The sequence below is a fragment of the Neoarius graeffei genome, chromosome 4 (genome assembly GCF_027579695.1).
Source record: "Neoarius graeffei isolate fNeoGra1 chromosome 4, fNeoGra1.pri, whole genome shotgun sequence".
Lineage (NCBI taxonomy): Eukaryota > Metazoa > Chordata > Actinopteri > Siluriformes > Ariidae > Neoarius > Neoarius graeffei.
This window is the reverse complement of record NC_083572.1, coordinates 102,378,249-102,393,615: the sequence shown is the minus strand read 5'-3', so window position 1 is coordinate 102,393,615 and position 15,367 is coordinate 102,378,249. Positions and strand designations below refer to the sequence as shown.

At 43.5% G+C, this 15,367-nt stretch overlaps 1 protein-coding gene across 1 annotated transcript in view; it reads left to right on the top strand.

The window, feature by feature from the left end:
• The first annotated feature begins 7,253 nt into the window (after positions 1–7,253).
• LOC132885405 (polymeric immunoglobulin receptor-like) overlaps positions 7,254–15,367 on the top strand; it is a 44,705-nt gene continuing 36,591 nt past the window's right edge. The window contains exon 1 of the mRNA XM_060920057.1: positions 7,254–7,576. The gene's annotated coding sequence lies outside the window, so the exon portion shown is untranslated. The remainder of the gene's footprint in view (positions 7,577–15,367) is intronic.

Here is a 15,367-nt window from a genome sequence, read left to right as displayed (position 1 = left end):
CAATCTCCGCCAGTTGTATCTCTGGCATGTGTTGAGGTCCATTATGTTGTTGCTTTGCTTCTTGCAGAGCCTGGCCTGTCCTTGCTGCATCTCGCGCAGCCTGCTCTTCCCTGCTTGCTGCATCTCGCGCAGACTCCTCTGCCCTGTTTGCTGCATCTCCTGCATCCAGCTGGGCACGCACCAGTGCTCGCACATTCTACACCTCTCACCACGCCCTCTTCCATTCCTTTGTGTAGATCTGTCTGGCCATCCTCTTTGAACTCATTGGCTGCAATGCAATACCATGCAAACAATGTGTACCTGTTGCAATGAAAAGCGGGGAAAATTTAAATACAACATTACAACAACATAAATTTAAGCACAGTGTTTCAGTTTACAGCCATACTTGCACTTGACAAAAATACACACAGGATTAAAACTGGGGATGAGGTAAGAATGTGTGAGACAAACATAACAGTAGCATTGCATTCAATCGAGCAGGAAAGCAAAACAAATGTGTAACAAAAGAATGGTCTGTTGCAGAATATTATATATATATATATAATATTCTGCAATTACTTGTTGGCAACTTGTGTCTGCGGCTGGGACTACAATGGACGCATTAAGTCAACGACTTAACTATAATCAATGGAATTAGCTTTTATAGTAGCTATTATAGTATTATTACTATAATATTAAAGTCTTAACTATAATGAATGGAATTAGCTACACCAGAAAAGGCAGCACAGAGAACATTCTAAAAATAGCCCATTATTTTTCAACTTCATGTATTTTGACTCAACTTGACTAAGCGTAGCGCACCACATCCAGTGAAGCTCCAGCCTGAGACAGTGTATATAAACTAGCCTTTAACCACAATAAAATGAATCTTACCTTTTCAAGAGTGAATCCCAGTCGTGTAGTCAAGTAGAATCCAAAGCTTTGTTGTCAAAGTAGAAGCTGTTGAAGCAAAAGGTGCTCTCTGCGTCCGAAGATAGCAGCAATTGATTAGTGGTGTGTCGTTCACGAACAAACCGTTCTTTTTGAACGAGTCTTCGAAGTGAACGACTAGAACTAGTTCGCGCTGCCTCTCGTTCTCGGTCGTTCGCGAATCAGCAGTCTCTGCTCGCTGGCAGCAGGGCGGTCACTGAATCTCGGTCGTTGGCGAATCAGCAGGACCTGTTCAGTAGCAGAAGGGCGTCCAACTTGCATTTTGATCTGTGCAGAGCAGCGCCACTTTACTTCTTTAAGGGCTATCTGAGCCCTATTATCAGAGCGTTGACACATGCCAGGTCTTTAGTTTACAATTTAGAGCTCTCACTCAGCAATACATTTCAGTTCACAGCGAACGAGCTCAGCAGTTCGCGAACGAACGAACGAACAGCCAGCAGCCAGCCTGCCTGCTGCCATACTGGGTTGGGCGCATAGCAACGGTTTCCATGACTGTGATAAACAATGAAGAACGTGGCTCTGGAGATCGCGGCATACTGTGTTCGTTTTTTTAATGTTAATGCAATTTGTAATAAAGTGGTTTGTTCTTTGTAATGAGCGTTGCTGTTGAATATGAGCAAAATGGGTGTTACTTAATGGGTTTGAACAACTGCATGAAAGGAGGTCTCTTGCTCGAACAACTGGAAAAGGTCTCGCTAGACGTGACGTCAATCGAATGTTCGTGCGTAACAACCGTTTCCATGTCCATGACCAGGCCAAACAATGAATGATCATGAATGCAGCAGAGAGACATCGCAGGCTACTGTTCGCTGAATATGATGACTTGTAAAGTTGTTTATTCTCTGAAATGAGTGTTGCTGTTAAATAAGCAATTTTTTTTTTTTGCTTAATGGGTTTGAGAGAACAACTGCATAGCCGGCAGACCATGGCTCTACTAAAATAAATATAATAAATATAAAAACAGCTTTATTCTCATCTACATTTAATTAACTTTCAGAGCTTTGTTTATGTAGTCTTTTTCAGATAATGCTAGGATAATGTTTTTCTTCCATCTTTTTCTCAAGCACATTGTAATGTATGAAAATCTATTGTGGATGGCACCTCTGCCGCCTCTCGTTCACTCAAGATGAACTAAACTTCGGACGACAGCCATTGTTGTGTCGCTTTGGTGTGACGTCATCAAAATGAACGAGTGAACGAACTGAACGAACGAATTTCTTTGCTGAACTGACCGACATGAACGAACTGGCGGAAATGAATCGCCATGTCCCACCAATAGCAGCAATTGATTCTGTTCATTGCGATCAACCCAATTATCCATGTCTTCACAGCCACACCCCCACCACATCAGGCAACCTGGTGGCCAATCAGCAGTCTATGTTCATTTCAAACTGAGGGCGGTCGTTGCGATACAAACGTTTAGATAGTAAAATGTTAACAAATGACTTCCATAGAACCCTCTCATGATATAAAACTACCACATTCTAAAAATGCAGTTCTATTTTCTACCCACATAGCCTACTGCATAAAGTTTGCAACAACAACCATTTATTCTAGTAAATATAGAGGCAGATATCCCTTATGCGAAAACAATACATTTTTTTCTTGCGGCAGGACGGCAGTGTTTCCTGTCCACAAAATTGCCCTTTGCATTAAAGTACAGAGCCGTTGCAGTATGCTGTTTATTTTTATCCAAACTATAGCATTTACTGCACTAACACTGTAGTAATTCTGTTCTGCACTACAGCATTACTCTAGTAATAACAATTCACTGTAGTGCAGAGTTTGATTCTTTCCATAAAGGATGGCATCATGGTAGCTAACATGCTAAATAAATGGCTGTACTATCGACATACCTTCAGTTGATCTTGCTGTAGGCGTAAGGTGAAACGTTTTCAAATAGATGCATGCTGAGTTGCTGTGCCATTAGACTTTTCGTTTAGTGTACAGGGGGAAAAAAAAACCTCTGCAAAAATGTAAACATCCAGTTGTCCTCTCATTTCCAATGAGCTTGAGCTCTCTAACCATAGCTATTACAGGACGTGACATCACACACACGCGAGGCAGTCTTAAAGGCATACCGCATATTTTGTAGATTAATAATTTCAGTCCACTGCTACAATAATATGCCGTTGTGTACGTTAACTCATGAGTTATATGGCAATCTATTGAATTTGCAAAGTGTTGCTGTAGCAGCTTTGTCAGTTACAAAAACAAAAACTGGTTGAACCAGTTTCCAAAAGCCAGAATGCACACACAATGGCTTTAATAGCCCAGCCATTTCATGTGCCTCTGAATGGCTGTCATTAGCAAGTAGGCTAAGCTTAATTGCTCTTGGTCTAGTTTTTTGTGTGAATTTAAAACTCAGTTTGGAATACTTATTGAGACATCTACATTTTATTTTTTATTGTAGTCTACTTGACTTAATACAACTTGTGACATATATACTTATTTTATTGTAGCGTACTTTACTCTTTCTATTTCAGCTTTGGTTCAATTAATGTGCTATAAAAACAATGAATGGAGAAACAATGAATGAAGGCTGCACCACAGACCTAAAATTCCACCTAAACACTAGGTGGAAACTGGACGCCATCTTACCCCAGACTAACTCAGCTGTGAGTTGTTTAACAGTATTTTATTTATTTTTGGAGGGATTTTCACATTGCATGCCGATTTTTTATAGGCTACACAGCAATAACAGTTTGCTGTGCGAAGTCTGGAGTAAAGTCTGGGGTAGCCAAAAATGGTGGCCGCAGATTCCAGTACCACGTGACCGACTGCCAGTATAGTTTACTTTAGGTCTGTGGGCTGCACTAATACAGTGATATGCTCAGTTTTTCATAGCCAAGAGAAACAAGGAGAGAACATACCAAGTCATTAGGGGAAAAACTGTGTTGTACTGCAGGATAAAAAATGAAATATTGTTTTTTAAGGCCACAAATACAATGGGTCCACAAAACTCAGCATCAATAAATGTTGTCTTTAAACCAGTTTGCAAAAGATAAAATGCAATGGCCAGCTAATCAGGCATTTAATGTGTGGAATCTGAATAGCAGTAGCCTAACAATGGCTGTCATTATCAAGTAATTAGGCTCTTGGCCTACTTATGTGTGTCTGCATTTCACTGAATTTAAAACAACTTAAAACAACTTGAGACATCTGTACTTATTTTATTGTAGCCTACTTTACTCTTTCTATTTCAGCTTTGGTTCAATTAATGTGCTATAAAAACAATGAATGGAGAAACAATGAATGAAGGCTGCACTAATACAGTGATATGCACACAATTTTTCATAGCCAAGAGAAAAAGGAGAGAACATACCAAATCATTAGGGGGAAAAAACTGTTGTACTGCGGGATATAATTTGAAATATTGTTTTTTAAGGCCACAAATGCAAGGGGTCCACCAAATCCAGCACCAATAATGTTGTCTTTAAACAAGTTTGCAAAAGATAAAATGCAATGGCCAGCTAATCAGCCATTTAATATGTGGAATCTTAATAGCAGCCTACCAATGGCTTGCATTATCAGGTAATTAGGCTCTTGCCTACCACACACACAATGAATGGAGAACCCCGTTTGGAATGCAACTTGCAATATAATTCACTTTTGCCTTTTCCACTACCAACGCGGCTGAGTTGGGCTGAGCCGTGCCGTGCTGAGTTGGGCTGAGTCGAGCTGAGTGGGGCTGTTGGAGTTGCATTTCGACTACAACCCCGCTGAACCGTGCTGGCTGGAAGTGGGTGGACACGTTGGGTGGAGTTAGCGAAAGTGGGTGGACGTCACGTGATGTCGTTAGGCGGCGCAAACAGTGACATCAGTGATCTTTTAAGCGGTAGTCTCACGACCCGGAGAGTAAACAATAAACATGGAGGACATGGAGTCGTTAGTGTTGCTGGCCTTGGTGCTGTGGCTTGTTGTCACTGACAACGCCAACAGATACTGGCAAGAGCGTATAGATGAGGCGAGGCGCATAAGGCTTCAGAAATTCTCGTAATTCGTAATTCTTCTTCTTCCGGGTTTACGGTGTTTACAGATCCCAGCGTGCTCGCGGGGCGTGTGTGGGCGTGTGAGGACACTCCTCCTCACCAATCAGTGCACAGGGGAGTGTCTGCTCACGCCCCTAGCCCCACTCGGCTTGGTTTGGCTCGCTTCAGCCCTACTCCAAAACCGTGCGAGTTTTGGGTGCTAAGCAGGGCTGAAGCGAGCTGAGTCGTGCTGCTCTGAGGTAGTCGAAACGCGAGCCGTGTCAGGCTGAAGTGAGCTGAAGCGAGCTGAAAAAGGGTAGTGGAAAAGGGCCATTTGTATGGTACTCTTTGCACTCTTTGTAAGTTAGACCTACTTTTGTGTATGTTTCCATTTCACTGAATTTAAAACAAATATCATACCTTTTTGTATTTTACTCTATTTGCACTTTGGTCCAATTTAGCCCTACCATAAAAATGAACAGGAGAAATTAATGAATAATGTCACACTAGGCTGGCCTAGTGTAAAATATCAAGGAAACAAAAACTGTCAGCACTGGTTCTCAGAACAACCAAAAAACAGCCAAGCATAAGGTTGTGTGGTGGTAGCAGTGCAACTACTGGCTAATGTTTCATATGAGTGGTTCCCTAAAAGTTCAAGGAACGTTAGCCTTTGTTTGGTTTTTGCTGTAACCAAAGGGAACATTCTTTAAATGGTAGTTTTTGGTTTGGTTATAACCTAACCTTTAGAGAACCAAATTCTAACGTTCCCTTTACGTCCTCTGTTACTAGGGACAAATATAAAATGTATCCTATATTGTGTTGCCTCTATACTGCTATCAGTTATATACTAGATTCACTCACTTTGTCATTTATTATTTAAGTAAAATTTTTAACATGCTTTAGATCCATGTGTCCCAGTTTCAGCCTCAATACCAGCACAACCTTCATCATCATCATAGCTCACATCAGCTTCTCCTCCATCATTGGCTCTCTCTACCATCATGTGAGTCATTGAAGTCAGCTTAGTTTTGGTGTGGTTGTGTGTTTAGTTTTCTGGGAAGTGTGTCAAGGACTGCATTGTAGGTGGCTGATAAGTGGTGTCTCAGACCACTTCCTCTGTTCAGTGATAGTCGTTCCAGGTTGACGAAGATGGCTTCTTTTACCCAATGTACAGGTCCGTGCATTCCTCACTGCATTGAATATTCAATGCAGTGAAGTATGCATGGACCTGTACATTGGGGAAACAAAACAACCACTTCACAGATACATGGCTCAACACAGGAGAGCCAGTTCCTCAGGCCAGGACTCTGCAGTCTATCTTCATCTCAATAACAAAGGACACTCGTTTCAGGACTACAATTTTAGCCAGAGAAGACTGGTGGTTTGAAAAAGGAGTAAAAGAAGCCATCTTTATCAACCTGGAATGACCATCACTGAACAGAGGAGGTGGTCTGAGATACCACTTATCAGCCACCTACAATGCGGTCCTTGGCACACATCCCAGAAAACTGAACACACAACCACACCAAAACTCAGCTGACCTCAATGACTCACATGATGGCAGAGAAAGCCAACAACCCATAGATCACCCGAATTACTCTCTAGGCTGCTAACACCGTTCACACCCAGCCCCCAGTGACTTACACCTACAGGATGACTCAACAACCCAGGTGACCTCAACAACTCTCCTTGGGGTTGCTTTTGATCCACTAGAGGATAAATACCTGGAACTCCCCACCAGTCAGACAGAACTGAAGAAGCCTTTTAGATGATAGGTGAAACTTCTTCAAGAATTTCAAGCAAGGTCAGTTGCCTTCTTTAGCACCAACAGTTTACTATAAAGTGCAGGGCTGGACTGGGACAAAAAAACGGGCCAGGCATTTTTGACTTAGGCAGGCCAATATTAAGACTTCGACAGGCTCATAATTACCGGAGTACAAACGACTAGTAACCTGCCCCCCCCCCGAGGAGGTTTGGCCAGGTATTGCAATGACCCCATCTGTTAGTCTGTCTGTCTGTCCCCCTGCAGTGTGTGTGTGTGCCATCTTTACAGGGAGCCAAACACACCGGTTGGGGCCAGGTTGCTATCTCTCATTGCACTTGTTTAAGTATGTTTTCTGTGAAGCAATGTACATTTTTTTTACGGTTGTTACATCCTGGCCAAGGGGAAATGGTGCAACATTTAAAGCAAGAATTCCCGGCCCCCAAAAAACACCACCAAATGCACAGTAACTATGCAGTCAATGATTTATTTAAAATGTTTCTTGCACACAATGGGGCATGGTTGGAAGAGAGCCCCCAGAAGCTGGGAGGAACCAACCTTATCTGCAGTCTTCAGTCCAATCTGCTACTTGGACACACCTACACACTGACACAGTCACTCTCGTAATCATCCGACCTGCAGCCAATTACACACACAAGTACACAGACAGAAAGGAAAAGGAAGACATTAAAACAATTTAAGGTTAGGTACATACAAGTTAATAAATGTTCAAAACAACCTCAGGGTCATCACACTTTTATATTGTAGTGAGGTGTATTATGTTTACTCACTTGGTAGATAGCTCACTTGACTTGAACAAATGCTCTCATACCCTGATGATCCTATGAACATCTATGTATGCCAGAAGACCCTTCAAAGGAGCAGGATTTCATAAAGAGGGAGATGCAGAGAGGTGAGACATGAACAAGTTTACACACTTTTAAATGACAGCTTCAAATATTTTTAATAGATATTAGAATAGATGATGAAGATTAATAGATGATAGAATAGATGTTTCATGTATATGAAAGCATTACAAAGACTACTAACTGGAAAAACATTGGGAAAGCCAGATAAATAGGCACATAAATGCATTGTGCACTTACTTGCTGAATCATGACTTATGACCCCTGAATATCTATGACAAAATCCTCTCAAATGGCATCCTAAATGAATGGCAGACATATATAAATGACGAAATTGTCATTAAATATTAATTTCTAAAAAAAATCAGATTGATCTATACTTACCCAGAACCCAAATGCCTGTCAATCTCGTGAACAATGGTGAATGAGTATCCTGAAATGGAACCTTAAAATAGTAACAGAAAAAGGATACAATGAATGTTGATGACAAAAAATCGCCTGTTCTAGAACTCGCATGGTGGAGCAGAAACGAAAGCAAAACACTATTTAATGCAACTGCTATGACATGGAAAAATAACAGTTGCTCATGATTCTTGTGTGATATAGAGCTAACGTTGCTTACTTCCATCACCTTAAAGTCCCTATTATCCTAAGTTAGTCCTAACGTTACTGCTTGCTTACCGGCTGCTGCTGTGCTACACTTCCCTCATTCTGTCCCTCGGCATCGGGCTCCCTTTCAAAAACCTCAAACTGGGACGATGTGGAGGCTACAGCAGTCCCTCCATTGAACAGGTCTGCTATTTTTGAGCATTTTGCTGCGTCTGCTTCGAGCTGTTTAATTTTTTTCTCTCGCAGCCTCGCCGCGCCACCTTTGTGTTTTGGTTTCTCCATCCTTCCACAGGTAATCTACAAACCGGGCAAAATCTCGGCAGAACTGATTCGGTGCAGGGAAGGGGCATGGGAGGGGTGGGGGCACCAGAGCGCTGCTGATTGGTTCAGTCCACTGAAAATAGACCAATAGGGAGCCGCGACTCTATATTATGCGCCAGACCGCCGGTTTCAAAGTAAAATTATTATTATAATCATTATTTAATTAATATCTTGGACCATCAGGCCACTTGGACCGTTAGGCCACCCGGATTTTGCCCGGTACGCCAGACGGCCTGTCCAGCCCTGATAACGTGGATAAATGAGAACCTTCACAGACACACATAGAAGGATTTGAGTGATGTCTGGTACACTGAGCAGTTCCTATGATGTGGAAACAAAAGTCAGAAGTGCCATCCCAAAGAACTCACAGCACGGGCGATTGCTCTAAGACAACAAGGGAGGCTCAGCCTCCTCTAAAAATGACGAACATCGTGTAGGATGAATTGCGCTAGGCTTATGTTATAGCCGACCTTATAACATTGCTATTTCAGATCCAGAATCATAGAAATATATGTGCTCAGCCCAACTACAGTGCAAAATCATTCCGTTATAACTTTCCCCAGTTCGCCTAATGTGTGCGTGAGTTTTTCCCCCTCGTGACAGCACGATGCAGCCCAGCCTCAGTGGACTTCAATGGCATTTGGGAGCTATGCGCTTTTCAGTCTCAAAATGCAAGACGATTATTGGACAAATACTGTGAAAACGCCTGCCCACGGAGTCTCACGGACTCCCAGCCTCAGTGGACTTCAATGGCATTTGGGAGCTATGCGCTTGTCAATCTCAAAATGCAAGACGATTATTGGACAAATACTTGCTAAAATGCCCGCCCACGGACTCCGAGCCTCACAGTGGGAGGGACATGGCAGTTTCCGTGAGGAGACTGGTGATTGGTGAAAGCGGCCGGATATTTTCTTTGATTGACAGCTCGTTTCAACTATAGACAGGTAGCGGTGAATTTCAGTTCAGTCTCATGCGGATTCGCAAGTGCTATGGTGTATTGTAAGAGATCAGCTTACATTTCGATTTCATTCATTACATACGGTTTCTACCAGCTTTTTTAGATTGTATATATTTTCATTGTAAATAAAGTGTAAATATACTGTAGTGTTGTCAAGTTTGCTATCTTAGTTCCAGAAATTTTGTTTATTTGAGTGGCTGAACTTGAACTTGAGGGGGCTAGTCAGCTAGCAAGAAAGCTGTGCACGGATGCCAAGCATTGCTGATTTAATTTTGGCGAAGCCATTTGCCAGTCTTCCTTTTGAGGAAAAAATTAAAATTAAAGAGCAGGGTAGACCAACGCCTCAAATTGACTTGGTGAAAAAGGTAGGGAATAATACTCGTTCCTTTCAGCTCTCCTGGTACGAGAAAGTGAATTGGCTAACAGCAAGTGACCCACATCAACAACAGTAAATAGGCTACTTTAGTAATATGTCATGGATGGACCAAAAATATAGAATCTATTTAAAATGTTTATGCTGAGTATATTATATTGGAATATATATTTTTCTGGATATGAATTAAACACCGCTACAATTTGGAAAACATTTTTAAACAAAAACACAGCCGAGAACATTTCACACTACAGACCTGGATTAAAAGTGAAGGGTTATCAAAATTATCAATAAAACATTTCTCAGTCAAAATAAGTAAAATATAGGGAAAGTGTCATTGAATGAAATGTGTGGCACCCAGCTCTGTGTTTGGCTCCCCAAAGTCAGTGCTTTCCAGAACACTCTGCTGTTACTGCTGAGGTTCCTGACAAAGAGCTGCTTTCAATAATGATCAATTTTTAAACAACATGCCACAATTTTAAAATATAAAATGTTAAAATATACCCCCCAACACCACCATCATGTATATTGGACAGTAGGCTAATGGGCCAAAAGAACCTGTTATTTCACAGTTTGTGACCCTACCAACAATCAGCCAGATCAGAGGCAAGGGTATGGGCAAAATTTATGTGTTTTTTCTTTTTTCTTTTAAAATCTGGAAATATCGTAACCGACCAGCCTCCCCTGTTTGAAAGACTACCAGCCGCCACTGACTCACAGTGAGTGTCAAGCTTGTGTTTAGCCTGTTGCTTGAATTTATTAGTTGTCCTTAGTCTTTTAACCTTTTAACTGATAGCAGTTCTGAAGTTTTATACAAGGCTAAATAATGGCAGTAATTAGGCACTTTCACTTTCAGTGCTGGAGCTGGTAGGAGCAAGTGACGTATTGTGCCATATGCATTGTGTGTAGTGGGTGCACAGCAACTATAAGGGTTCACCACCAAAACTAAGTTGCTCATAAAACTACAACTTTTTATGGTTCTAACAGTACCAATTAGGACTATGTAGACCCTTTCTATTTTGTGCTACAACATTAAGTACAGAGGTGTGTGTGTGTGTGTGTGTGCGTGCGTGCGTGCGTGCATGGCAGACGGGGTGTCAGTGGGCAATCACTGTTATTTTTTACTAAAATTCCAATGCTGTAGAACCTGTAGGCCGGATATCAAAGCATAGAAAGGTGTGCCCCATTAGCATAGTGAACTAGACAACCCTACCTAGTGGCAGAAAGTATTTTTGCTTGTACATTTCATGTTATAGTCTGGCTTGCCAGGCTAGTACCTCATATCCTTAATCAAAAATATCAAACATCCAAAAATCACTGGCTATTCAACGAAGAGCCTTGAACAATCATACCCTGATATGCAACACAGAGTCTTTAACACAACACCCAGCTGTGCAACACATCCTTGAACATCTTCTGCAACACAGTCTGGAAATTCATAACCAGGTAGGCTATGCAACACAGAGAACCTTGAATATTATACCCAGGTATAACCTATAACACAGAGCCCACCATTCTCTTAACATTACTGAACAATATACACACTTCAGATTCATGAACATTATATGATGCACACTATTTGTACACAAATTCTGCTCTCCGCTCCTTTTCCAGAAAATGGTCTGTGACCCTGTCATACTAGCTGGTTGTGCTTTCCAGAGACTTCACCAATTTCTGTTAGCAGCTAGCACTGCAGATCCCAATAAGGCTCAAGCTAGCCTACAAACAGATTGAACTACAAATGAAATAAACGAGTGAATTCACGATTGATCAAACTGATAGAATGGATGAAAGTTAACGGAGCACAACGAGTAATATTTACATTTATTTACAGAGTAATGTACAGAGACATCAATGAGAAGAAACGTTTATATGAAAAGAAATTCGGACAGCACTTTGGCACACGACTACACTTTCTCAACATCCTCTAGGGACTGATCATACTTCCGTGTTCCTCGCCGACGCTGAAGTACAGAGCCCGCCCTCTTCACTACCTCCAATAATCCTTCATCAGCCCGGCTTCTTGCCCCTCCCACTGTCTCGTTTAGTCCCAGAGAAGCCCGGCTTCCCTGGAAGTGACGATTTTGTCGATTTTAACCAATAACAACTAGCCGAAATTGGCTGTTCAGAGCCGTCTCATAGACTGCAATGGAAACCCGGCTGCCAGCGCATAGAGCCCATTGAAATAAGAAAGGTTACAGCCAGTGTTGCCAGATTGGGCTGTTTTAAGTGCATTTTGGTGGGTTTTGAACATATTTTGGCTGGAAAACGTCAGCAGTATCTGGCAACGCTGGTTACAGCCTGGCAGTAAAGGTGATTCTCGTAGTGAACTGCAAGTTCGTCAGACATCACTCAAATAAGTTACAGGATAGTTATGAACGTAAATACAATCTTGGGCATATATTATGTTATGCAAGTTATTGTTTTAATGAGAATTCAATGTCATAGATGCCGCAGTTTGGGGAGAGAATTTTAGGGGAAGCTCGGCTTCCCTTGTTGTCTCTGAGAAATTGCCCCTGCTTGGATGAAATACTGAAAGGAGGAGAGAGTGGTGGTTTAGATAGTTTTTGTTTATAGGCAATATTTGACGGAAGATGGATATGATGGGTTACTAGTACCTGAAGATACAGTATTAATTGAACAGCATACATTTTGCTCATGTTGTGAGAGAGCCTATAAATACAGGAAAAAAACAGATGAGTTACTTGAGAGAGACAACAGGATGGTGTGTCCATTAATTTGATATTAAAATCATGTTTTTAGATGCAATATAACATCGCATGTGTTTCAATAGATAAAAAGACAATGACAAGATTCAGAAATACACAGAGAAGTTGTTAGGACTTGGACTGTTTTGGCCTCTAGAGGCCGCTGTTATTTCCTTTTCGTGTCTTGTTTATTTTGGCCTCTAGAGGCCGCCACTGTTCCTGTGTTTTGTGTTTTTGTTAATTGCCTGTTAGTCCTAATTATCTTCACCTGTGTCCTTAATTAGTTTGTGTATTTATACCCCTGAGTTCAGTCCTCTTGTCACGGAGTCTTTGTGCTGTTATGTTTATCTCCAGTTTCCTTTGTACTGTGTTTTGTGGATCTTCTGAGCTTTTGCATTTTTGCCTTTTTCTTTTTGAATTATACTCTTTGTTTTTGTTTTTTTTGTTTTGCCCTGGATTGTATATAGTGTACATAGTATAAATAAACCTTTTGTTACTTTTTCTACTTCCGCCTCACGCCTCTGCATTTGAGTCATTCCCCTGGTGGCCTAGTGGGGGTTTGCTGGATCATCACACCAACGAACCAGGTTCGAATCCCAGCAAAACCCTAACAGAAAGACTCCGTCATGACCGACTCAGCAGAGGCTGCTTCAACTGTCTACCCGGCCAACCTTCAGGGAATTATGGCAGCTTTGACACGCTTCGGAGCGACCATGGATGCTCATGGACGTACGCTCACCAGCCAACGTGAGGCCCTTGCTCGCCACGAGGAACTGCTTCAGCAAATTGGGAAAACCCTGGCACAACTGACATCTCTGCCTGCATCTCCTGCTCCTGATCCAGTTCCTGCTCCTGATCCAGCTCCCACTCCTGCTCCAGTGCCTCCTGCCATGCTGCCTTCTTCACCTCGTGAACCCAGCCTTCCTGCACCACAGAGGTATGACGGCAAGCACAGTGAGTGCCGAGAGTTCCTTACCCAGTGTCAACTCACCTTTGAGCTTCAGCCTACCACCTACACTACGGATCGCCGCAAGATTGCCTTTGTGATCACCTTATTAGCTGGTAAGGCGCGAGCCTGGGCTACTGCTATCTGGCAAAGACAGGGACCTGAGTGCTTTGATTTCCAGCTGTTTTCTGAAGAGATGCTTCGGGTCTTCGATCAGGCAGACATCAGTACCGACGCAGCCCGAAAGCTCATGTCCATCCGGCAAGGAGGAAGCGTCGCAGATTACGCCATCTCGTTCCGAACACTCGCAGCAGTAAGTGGATGGAACGAGACTGCCCTGGTGTCAGCCTTCCACCATGGTCTGTCTGACCCCATCAAGGACGGTCTGGCCTCTATTGGATGCCCAAGTGACCTCGAAACCCTCATCTCACATGCTATTCGTCTGGACAACAGGATGAGAGAACGCCACCAAGCCTTGAGCCCCCCCAGCCTCCCTACCTCTACCTGGAGACCATCTACCTCCTTCAGTGACTGTCCAGAACCCATGCAAGTGGGTCGTACTCGCCTCTCCGCATCTGAGAGGGAGCGCAGAAGGAGGGACAAGTGCTGCATCTACTGTGGCAAGCCTGGTCACTTCCGAGCATCATGTCCCGAACTCTTGGGAAAAGGACCGCCCCGTCCAGCCGAGGGAGGGTTGTGACGGGGCCTACCCTCTCTCCCGGACTCCCTGGTCAAGGAATCTACATCCCGGTCTCCATCTCCTGGGGTGAGTCTGTCCACCCTTGTCAAGCTTTGATAGACTCAGGGGCGGCTGGGAACTTTATGGATATTCACTTCGCCCAAAGCATCAATATACCTACTGCACCTCTTGAAGTCCCTCTGTCTGTGTCTGCCCTCGATGGCCAAGCGTTAGGTGATGGAAGAGTCACCCAAGTTACTTCTCCAGTCTTCCTCCAGTCTCAAGGTCACAAGGAAGAAATATCCCTGCACCTGATTCCTTCACCTGAGTTCCCAGTTATTCTAGGCCTTCCTTGGCTTATTCGCCACAACCCTCGCATAGACTGGGTAACAAGCCAGGTTGTGGAATGGGGCCCTGCATGCCATGCCTCTTGTCTGCTCTCTAGCTCTCCTGTGTCTCCTGCCGAGCCCCCTGATCTCACCGAGTTATCTCAAGTTCCCACAGAGTACTGGGATCTCAAGGAAGTATTCAGCAAGAGCAGGGCCGCCGTTCTTCCTCCGCACCGGGCCTACGACTGTGCCATTGACTTGCTCCCTGGGACTACCCCTCCTCGTGGCAGACTGTTTTCCCTCTCTCAGCCAGAACGCAAGGCTATGGAGGAATACCTCAAAGACGCCCTGGTCTCTGGGTTCATTCGACCCTCCACCTCACCTGCTGGTGCCGGCTTCTTCTTTGTCGGCAAGAAGGATGGGGGGCTTTGACCATGTATTGACTACAGGGGCCTGAACAAGATCACTGTGCGCAACCGATATCCCCTTCCGCTGATGTCCACTGCTTTCGACCTGCTCCAAGGCGCCACTGTCTTCACCAAGTTGGACCTACGGAACGCATACCACCTCATCCGTATCCGACAGGGAGACGAGTGGAAGACTGCCTTTAACACCCCGTCTGGGCACTACGAATACCAGGTGATGCCCTTCGGACTCACCAACGCACCAGCTGTTTTTCAGGCCCTAATCAACGACGTCTTAAGGGACATGATTAACCTGTACGTCTTTGTCTACCTCGATGACATCCTTATCTTTTCCAAGACCATGCAGGAGCACCGCCACCATTTCCGCCAGGTTCTCCAGAGGCTGCTACAGAACAATCTGTTCGCCAAGGCCCAGAAATGCGAATTTCATGTTCCCGAGGTCTCCTTTCTGGGATTTATTGTACGGACAGGCCAACTCCAAATGGACCCT